The sequence below is a fragment of the Acomys russatus genome, chromosome 15 (assembly GCF_903995435.1).
Source record: "Acomys russatus chromosome 15, mAcoRus1.1, whole genome shotgun sequence".
Classification (NCBI taxonomy): Eukaryota; Metazoa; Chordata; class Mammalia; order Rodentia; family Muridae; genus Acomys; species Acomys russatus.
The window spans coordinates 28708740-28716012 of NC_067151.1; the positions used below are offsets into that span (position 1 = coordinate 28708740).

The 7273-nt window shown below is 46.6% G+C and overlaps 1 pseudogene; it reads right to left on the reverse strand.

The window, feature by feature from the left end:
- Nucleotides 1-5763: 5763 nt before the first annotated feature.
- On the reverse strand, nt 5764-5833 carry LOC127199742 (uncharacterized; annotated as a pseudogene).
- Between the last annotated feature and the right edge of the window lie 1440 nt (nt 5834-7273).

The following is a 7273-nucleotide window of genomic DNA, read 5'->3' on the forward strand; positions in this document are numbered from 1 at the left end:
ATGTGGTACACGCATGTATGTATGGTATACGTGTGTTTGGTGGGGCGCATGTGTATGCATGTAGTATGTTTGGTGTATGGTGAGGTACATGTGTGTGTGTGGTGTGTACACATGCTTTCATGAGGATCTCTTTTCCGTTTATTAAAAAGAAGCTGTGTCTGCTTTGGTTTTAAGACCCCATTCTTGTCCCACATAGGCCCTCACTGTGGCATTTTGTCCATTTCTTTGAAATACTCCTTGCTTTTTAGGCAAGGACTCTACTATTGAATTATAACTGGAGAGGCCCCCTGTTCCTTTAGCCCCTGCTGCGGGCTGTGCTCTCTGCTCCAATAGCATCCCGACCCGAGGAAGGCTTTCCCATGTGGGGTGGGGCTTTCCTGTTTCCTTGCTTTGTTCCCACGAAAGAATGGTTCTTCAGGGGCTTAGAAGGTTGGCTTGGGCACACAAGCTCTGAGGCTAGGGCTGACAACAGTCACTCTGCCACATGTCCCCCCCAGAGGACAGGCATGTGTGCTTTAATAGCTTCTGGGCCTTTCAGGGTGGTGTGGAATGCTGCTATCAAAGATGTGGCTGGGGCTTTGCTATTTACATGAAAACATTAGACAGCATTTTCACAGGGCTCCAGGCACAAAATGAAATGGAAGGCAGAGCGGTAGTCTGGATTCTGCGGGCAGGGCCATGAGGGGGATAAAATGGTTCCGATGTTTGTTCAGGGACTCCAGTACTCCCGAGGAGAGTACAATGGTGCAGAGACTGCGGCCTTTTATTTTTCACATGGAATGTGGTGAGCCCCACTGGCAGGAACAGGTTGCATGCGGTTGCAAGGCTGGTGCTGGCTGGCGTCACACTGTGGAGTATTATCTGAAAAGGTCTCGACCGGCAAGAACAATATGGCTACCCGGTGCCAGAGGCAATGCTTAGTGATCGGCCCCTTCGTTCACACATCTCGCCAGCCATTTATTTATTTATTTCTGGAACTAGAAACATGGGAGTTCTTAATTTAAAAAAAAAAACAAAAACAAAAACTACCGAAGGACTTGCCCTCAAACTGCTATTTAATCTGGGCTACCTCAGAATGAGACTGTTTGGTGGTTGAATAAGCAGGCACCATTTTCCAATATGACTGGTGCTCATATCGGAAGAGGGAATTTGGAAACGGATGCAGGAGAGATACTGTGCTAGGACAGAGGTAAAGGTGACCATCTCCACAGCCACGAGGCCTCAGAAGACACCCGAGCCTGTCAACATACCCATCTTAGGTTTCCAGCCTCCCGAACTCTGAGGAAACAAGATCCCTGTCCCTTGAGCCACCCACAGTTTAGTCCCTGGTTAACTCCTCCACAAAAGCAAATAGATAGAAGGGGTGCGGACGAGAAGGAGAGCCATAGCGTCTTAGGGATTTCCAGCATTATTTTCTCCACTAGACCTTCAAGAAGGTCTAGGCCCATAAACTGCAGATGCTAATTTCACAGGGATCAGGGGGAAATTGGGTTGTTTTGTCTCTGCGAAATCTCCACAGAAGGGGATTTGCTCTTTAGCTCCCTGTGGGTAAGGTAGAACTGACACAAGAAAATGCCATGAAGGTCCTATCTGGGCCTTCAAGTAAATCTCTGGATTTTTCTTTGAACCAATCAGTCAGTTCTCTGAGGTGTCAGCCCCACAGAAGACGTATCTAACCACAGCCCAGTGCGGTCAGGGCCGCCTATGCTCACAATGGGCAGTCCTACAGCACAATAATAAAAGACGGCGTATTTCGGGGGCGGGTAAAGGTGAAGTGGGGTGAAGGGCCAGGTGACTTTCAGTTTCCAGTGGAGGAAGATGGAGCTATGTATTGATTGTGGGGGATGCATGAAATCAGTCTAGTTAAGACTCTTTGCTTCCTTCTACCTGGGGCATCCATGACAGAGCAGGACACACACTGTGTCTGAAGGTCTGCTTTTTCTTTTTGATTTTTTGAAACAGGGTTTCTCTGTGTAGCCTCGGCTGTCCTGGACTCACTTTATAGACCAGGCTGGCTTCGAACCCACAGCGATCCGCCTGCCTCTGCCTTCTAGAGTGCTGGGACTACAGGCGTACGCCACCACTTCTAACACCTGGGATACACCAAACCATAAGAGTGCGGTTGGAAGCAAAAAGAAATATTTCAGTATATCAGGAATATAACTGAATGTAGTGGCACAGGTGTATCCACCCATCCCCTGGGGCTGAAGAAGAAAAATTGCTGTGAGTTTAAAGCTATTCTGGACTACACAGCAATCATTAACCCAGCCTGGACTACAGTATAATATTCTGTCTCAAAAAAAAAAAAAAAAAAAAAAACCAGAAACAAAAACAAAAACAAACAAACAAAAACCTCCAAAAGCCTTCCCCCCTCCCCGAGAACTAACAAGACCCCAAAGCAAAGCACACAGGCGCAGCGGTCAGACCCAAGGAGGGCTGAATGTGTTCTGGTCTCTGGCCAGCAGTAAGCATCCTTGGGCTGCACCACACTCATCCAAAGCTTGGCTGGAGACAGCATCCCACAGAGAAACACGGTTTCACCTACTGCTCTCAGCAGACACAAATGTTTATATAATCCTGTGCCCTTAGCAAATACATAGTCTCTTCCGTGCGGGGAAGTTTCCAATCAATGGATGCTGGGAAGAGTCCATCTGGGTCTTATTGCTGCGCTTACTCTGTGCCATCTTTCCCCACCACAGGACAGTAGAACCAAGGAGAAGTTAGCCTTCCAAATCCTGCTCCACTCCTCTGGATGACAGTCTGCCTCCTTCTCCCAAGTCAGTAAACTCCTGTACACCCCAAGGCGAAATTCTTTTCTAAATGATTTCAAAAGTCCCTTTTCTGGGATGTAATATCTCTGTGGATCACAAAGACTGGACACAGAACAGCACTAATGTTTTATCTGTTATCTTAAGTTTTCGATATTATTTTTCTTTTAAGGCCCCAGCATCCTACTGGCTGTTTGAATTGCCGCTGCATATTAGACAGGTAACCCCCAGCTTATCAACATGACTCTTAACTTACTCCACTACGAGTTCAGAGCTGATCAGAGATTATGAGATGCATACATGATTTCTCCCAAAGTGCACTGTTTCACACTTAACCGAATGAAATTTCATCTGCCTTCCCGCTCCTCAATCTCCCGGCTTGTTTAGCTTTGCCCAAAGTGTCTCATAGAAATCCTTAATTTTTTTATTAACTATGCTTATTCCTACTCACGTCTCCACGTGAGTGCTTTGGCCTGAGACCCTCCTCCCACTCAGGACCTTAGTGGGCTTTAAGAGGGATAGCATGAGACTGGCGGAATCTGTGTGACACATAAAAGATACCCCAAATTTATGAAGAGATTCCTGAGGATGAGCTCTGGAGTCACATTTGACCCCAAGAAGTCCCCTCCTGGGCTGAGCAAAAGCATACTAATAGGTTTCCCATGTTCTGGGATGTGATATGGCAGCTCCAGGAGTTGTCACAGGCAGCTGCTGAGCTGCCGGCAGATCACCTCTGCCTCTGGCCTCCTTTTTGAGCAGGAGAGGCTACAGTCTGGACAGGTGGAGGTGCTGGACTCCATTCACTCTGTCTTCCTCTTCCCGGGGCTTAGCAGAAACGTGTGTGTGTGTGTGTGTGTGTGTGTGTGTGTGTGTGTGTGTGTGTGAAGTGAGTGTACCATGGCTTGCACATGGAAGAAGTCAGTGGACAACTTCAGGTATGGATCTTTGCCTTCTAACCACAAGACAGGGTCTCTGCTGTTACTGCCGCGTTTGCCAGCCTTGCTGTTCCACAAGGCTCTCGGGATTCCCGTCTCTTCCTCCCATCTCCCTATGTAGGTACTGGGATTACTTAGTAAAATTGGAACGACACAGAGAAGTTTAGCACGGCCTCGCACAAGGGAGAGTTTCAAAAATATTTAAGCAAAGTGTCTATCAAATTACCTTCCAGGCTAAATGTCATGGAAATTTAGTCCGTTTAGTTCTTGCTAGTTCAGAACTTACTTTGATTTTTAGTTAGGGGTGCAATGCCCTTGGAGGCCAGAGAGGGCGTCCTATCCCCTGGAGCTATTGTTACAGGTGGTTGTGAGCTGCCTGCTGTGGGTGCTGGTAATTAAACTCCAGTCCTCTGCAGGAGCACTATGTGCTCTTAGTGGCCAAGCCATCTCTCCAGCTCCTTAATTTGGAAATTTAAAACGATATAATCTCCACTCCTGAACACTCATGGTATGAACTGAGAACATAGCAGAGTTCCTGTGTGTCCTGGTGGGAGCTCAATTAAGACCTGGTGGTGAAGGAAACTTTAGTGTAGAGTTATTAGGCACAGAGTAATTCACGATAGTCAAAACTGTTATCAACCCGCATGTCTGTCAACAGATGAGTGGTGATCAACATGTGATGTCCACACGATGGGATGTCATCCACCTTTAAGAAGAAGGACATTCTGCTACGTGCCATGTCACAGACCAACCATGACAACATTATGCTAAATGTAATAAGCCAGACTCAACAGAGTAAATAGCACACTGTACTGTTTAGATGAGGATCTTAGGATGGGCAAATCTGTAAGGTCCACAGTACAAGGGATGTTTCCAGAAATTCAGGACAGGAGGTAACAGTGACTTTTAATGGGTGCAGTTTCTCTCTAAGTGAGTAAAAAAACTTACAGTGTATAGAGGGGATGTCGTACAATGTTGCTAATGGGCTAATGCCACTGAATTAATGCTTACAAATGTCTCAAATGGGACATATTTTAAAAAATATATTTTCCACAATTTAAAAAAAAAAAGTGGTTTGCCAGGCACAGTGGCACACACCTGTAATCCCAGCACTAGGGGAGGCAGAGGCAGGCAGATCTCTGTGAGTTCAAGGCCAGCCTGGTCTACAAAACAAGTCTTGGACAGCCAAGAATACACAAAGACACCCTTTCTTGAAAAATCAAACAAACAAACAAAAAGTGGCTTGTTTTTACACCAAGCAAAGCAAAATTACTCAGGCGGTAAAATATGATGGCATGGAGGATCATGTGCTGGCATTTGCGCTAGTGTTGTTACTGGTCCATCTGAGCTGTATGCGTTGAGCAGGTATGGGAGGGTATGTTCCTGCAGGGCTTTGTGTGATCCTCAGCACAGCTTTGAGAAGTTCTGTTTTTATTGCTCTAACTGGACACACAAAAAAACATGGTATTTATAGGTTTCTCATTACTTTCCTGAGAGATACCCTGGGCAGAGTGAAGCCACATCCCAGCACTCCTCCTCCCCCCATGGCCTCCCCTTCCTCCTGCTCCTCCTCTTCCTTCCCCTCCTCTCTTTTTCCTCCCCCTCTCCTCCCTCCTCCCTTCCCCCCTCTCCCCTCCTCCCCCTCCATCTCTTCCTCTTGCTCTTCCTGCTCCTCCTCCCCTCCTCCCCCTCCTCCCCCCTCCCCCTCCTCTCCAGGTACCTGTTCTTGGCCTTCACCATTGACCCCCCTCTTCCCCACGCTACCTTCACTATGGCGTGAAATAAAATGGTGAGCCACCCCCCCCCCCCCAAGGAAAGCAGCTGCCTCTGCCTCCTTTTCTTCCCATCATTCACTTCCTTTGTCAGCTGACACGTTCAGTTGCAAACCTCAGGACAGTGACCCTGGACCTAATCTACTTCATTGCAGAAGTGAATGCTGTTCTCTCTCGCCTGGTCACTAGAGTAAAGCAGACTATTCTCGCGGCACAGTAGCTGGTCCTGTATCCCACTCTCCTCCTCGCCCTTCAGCCGTGTTGACCCCATAGGGGGCTGCTCATTAATGGTGCAGGGGCCATGCTAATCTTCTCTGTATCGTTCCAATTTTAGTACACGTGCTGCCAAAGTGAGCATGAGACTCGCAATAATACTGTACTCGGAAGTTTTCCAATCAAGAATGTTACCCCCACGTAAATCTTTAAAGCTTATTAAATATCATCTCATGCTGGAATCAAGCAGGACACTCACCATTCAAACAGATGATCTCATTGTCTTATCAAGTTATGAATGAATTCCCTCTGAAATAGTATAAAGGAAGTTTCATAGAGGGCCAGTGGTGGAGATCTTGTCCAGTGTGTTGAGGGTCTGGGTTCAGCACACAGCACATTAACGAAGAGCGTTTCATTTCAAGTCACAATTCCCCTTAGAATATACAGTTTTCACTTTACAGTTTCCTAGCAAGCACTCAAGTAAGTCTAGCCTCCTGTATATGCTAGACAAGTGTGCTACCACTTGGCTACATAAACCTTGAGCTCTTTAAACTCTTAATTTCAAAATGATAGCCAAGGGAGTTTTCATAACGCAGATTAATGCCCCACCCCCCAGAAACTAGCCATTTAGGGTTTTTTGGGTTTTTTTTTTTTTGTTTTTTGTTTTTTGGTTTTTTTTGGTTACAAAAGACATTATTCCAGAACCCTGGGTATATGTTTCAGCCTTTTGGCCCATTGTATTCTAGCCATATGCTCTCTATTGCTTCCTTCCTGAGGCAAGCTACTGTTCAGTAACCAGCTTCCTGGCATTATCACAGTGGATGATGGTGTTCCTTTTCAGGACAGCCTGCTGGAGGCAGACGGGCCCCACCATTAGGCGCTCTGCTGGTAGGTATCCACACACTGGAATCTCTGCTTCATGCAGACTCGGAGTATTTGGGCAGATGTACGTTACAGGTGAGGGAAATATTAATTCAGACAGTGTGATGTAAGTTTCTGTTGCTGTGAGTGAATCAATACAACCCAACCAACACTTAAGGAGCCCTTGCTAAGCCTCACCTGGGCTCTAACCGTGCAACTCTGTTGGTGGAAATGCGGACAGGGCAGATGAAAACTTTGTTTAGTGTCACACACAAAGAAATGAAGCTTGGGTGTACACTGTATTAAATCTAAGGAGACCGGAGAGGCCTTCTAACTTCGGTTCTTCCTACACCAAAGAATTAAGGATGCCCTTTCCAGATAGCCTTTTTTTTTTTTTTTTTACTACTTAAACAGTCTTTAATGAGAGTTGTGTATGAGAAGCCTCTACTTCTGCATCTTATCGATTGTTTCTTCCTTGTCTTTGCCCTTCTCCTTTCCTACTTGTCGGGACTTGGCTTTCCTTTCCAGGATATTCTTCCCGTCTTTGTCCAGCTTTAGCCTGGTGATGACCACTTTAATGGGGTGGATGGCCACGTGGACAGTTGGGCTGTTAGCCTTTTCTCACTGCACTCATTCAATGTAGATAGCATAGTGAAAACAGTACACCTGGGTCTGGTTTACCTGTCGCCCAGCACTCAGGAGGCCAAGGCAGGAAGATTGTTGA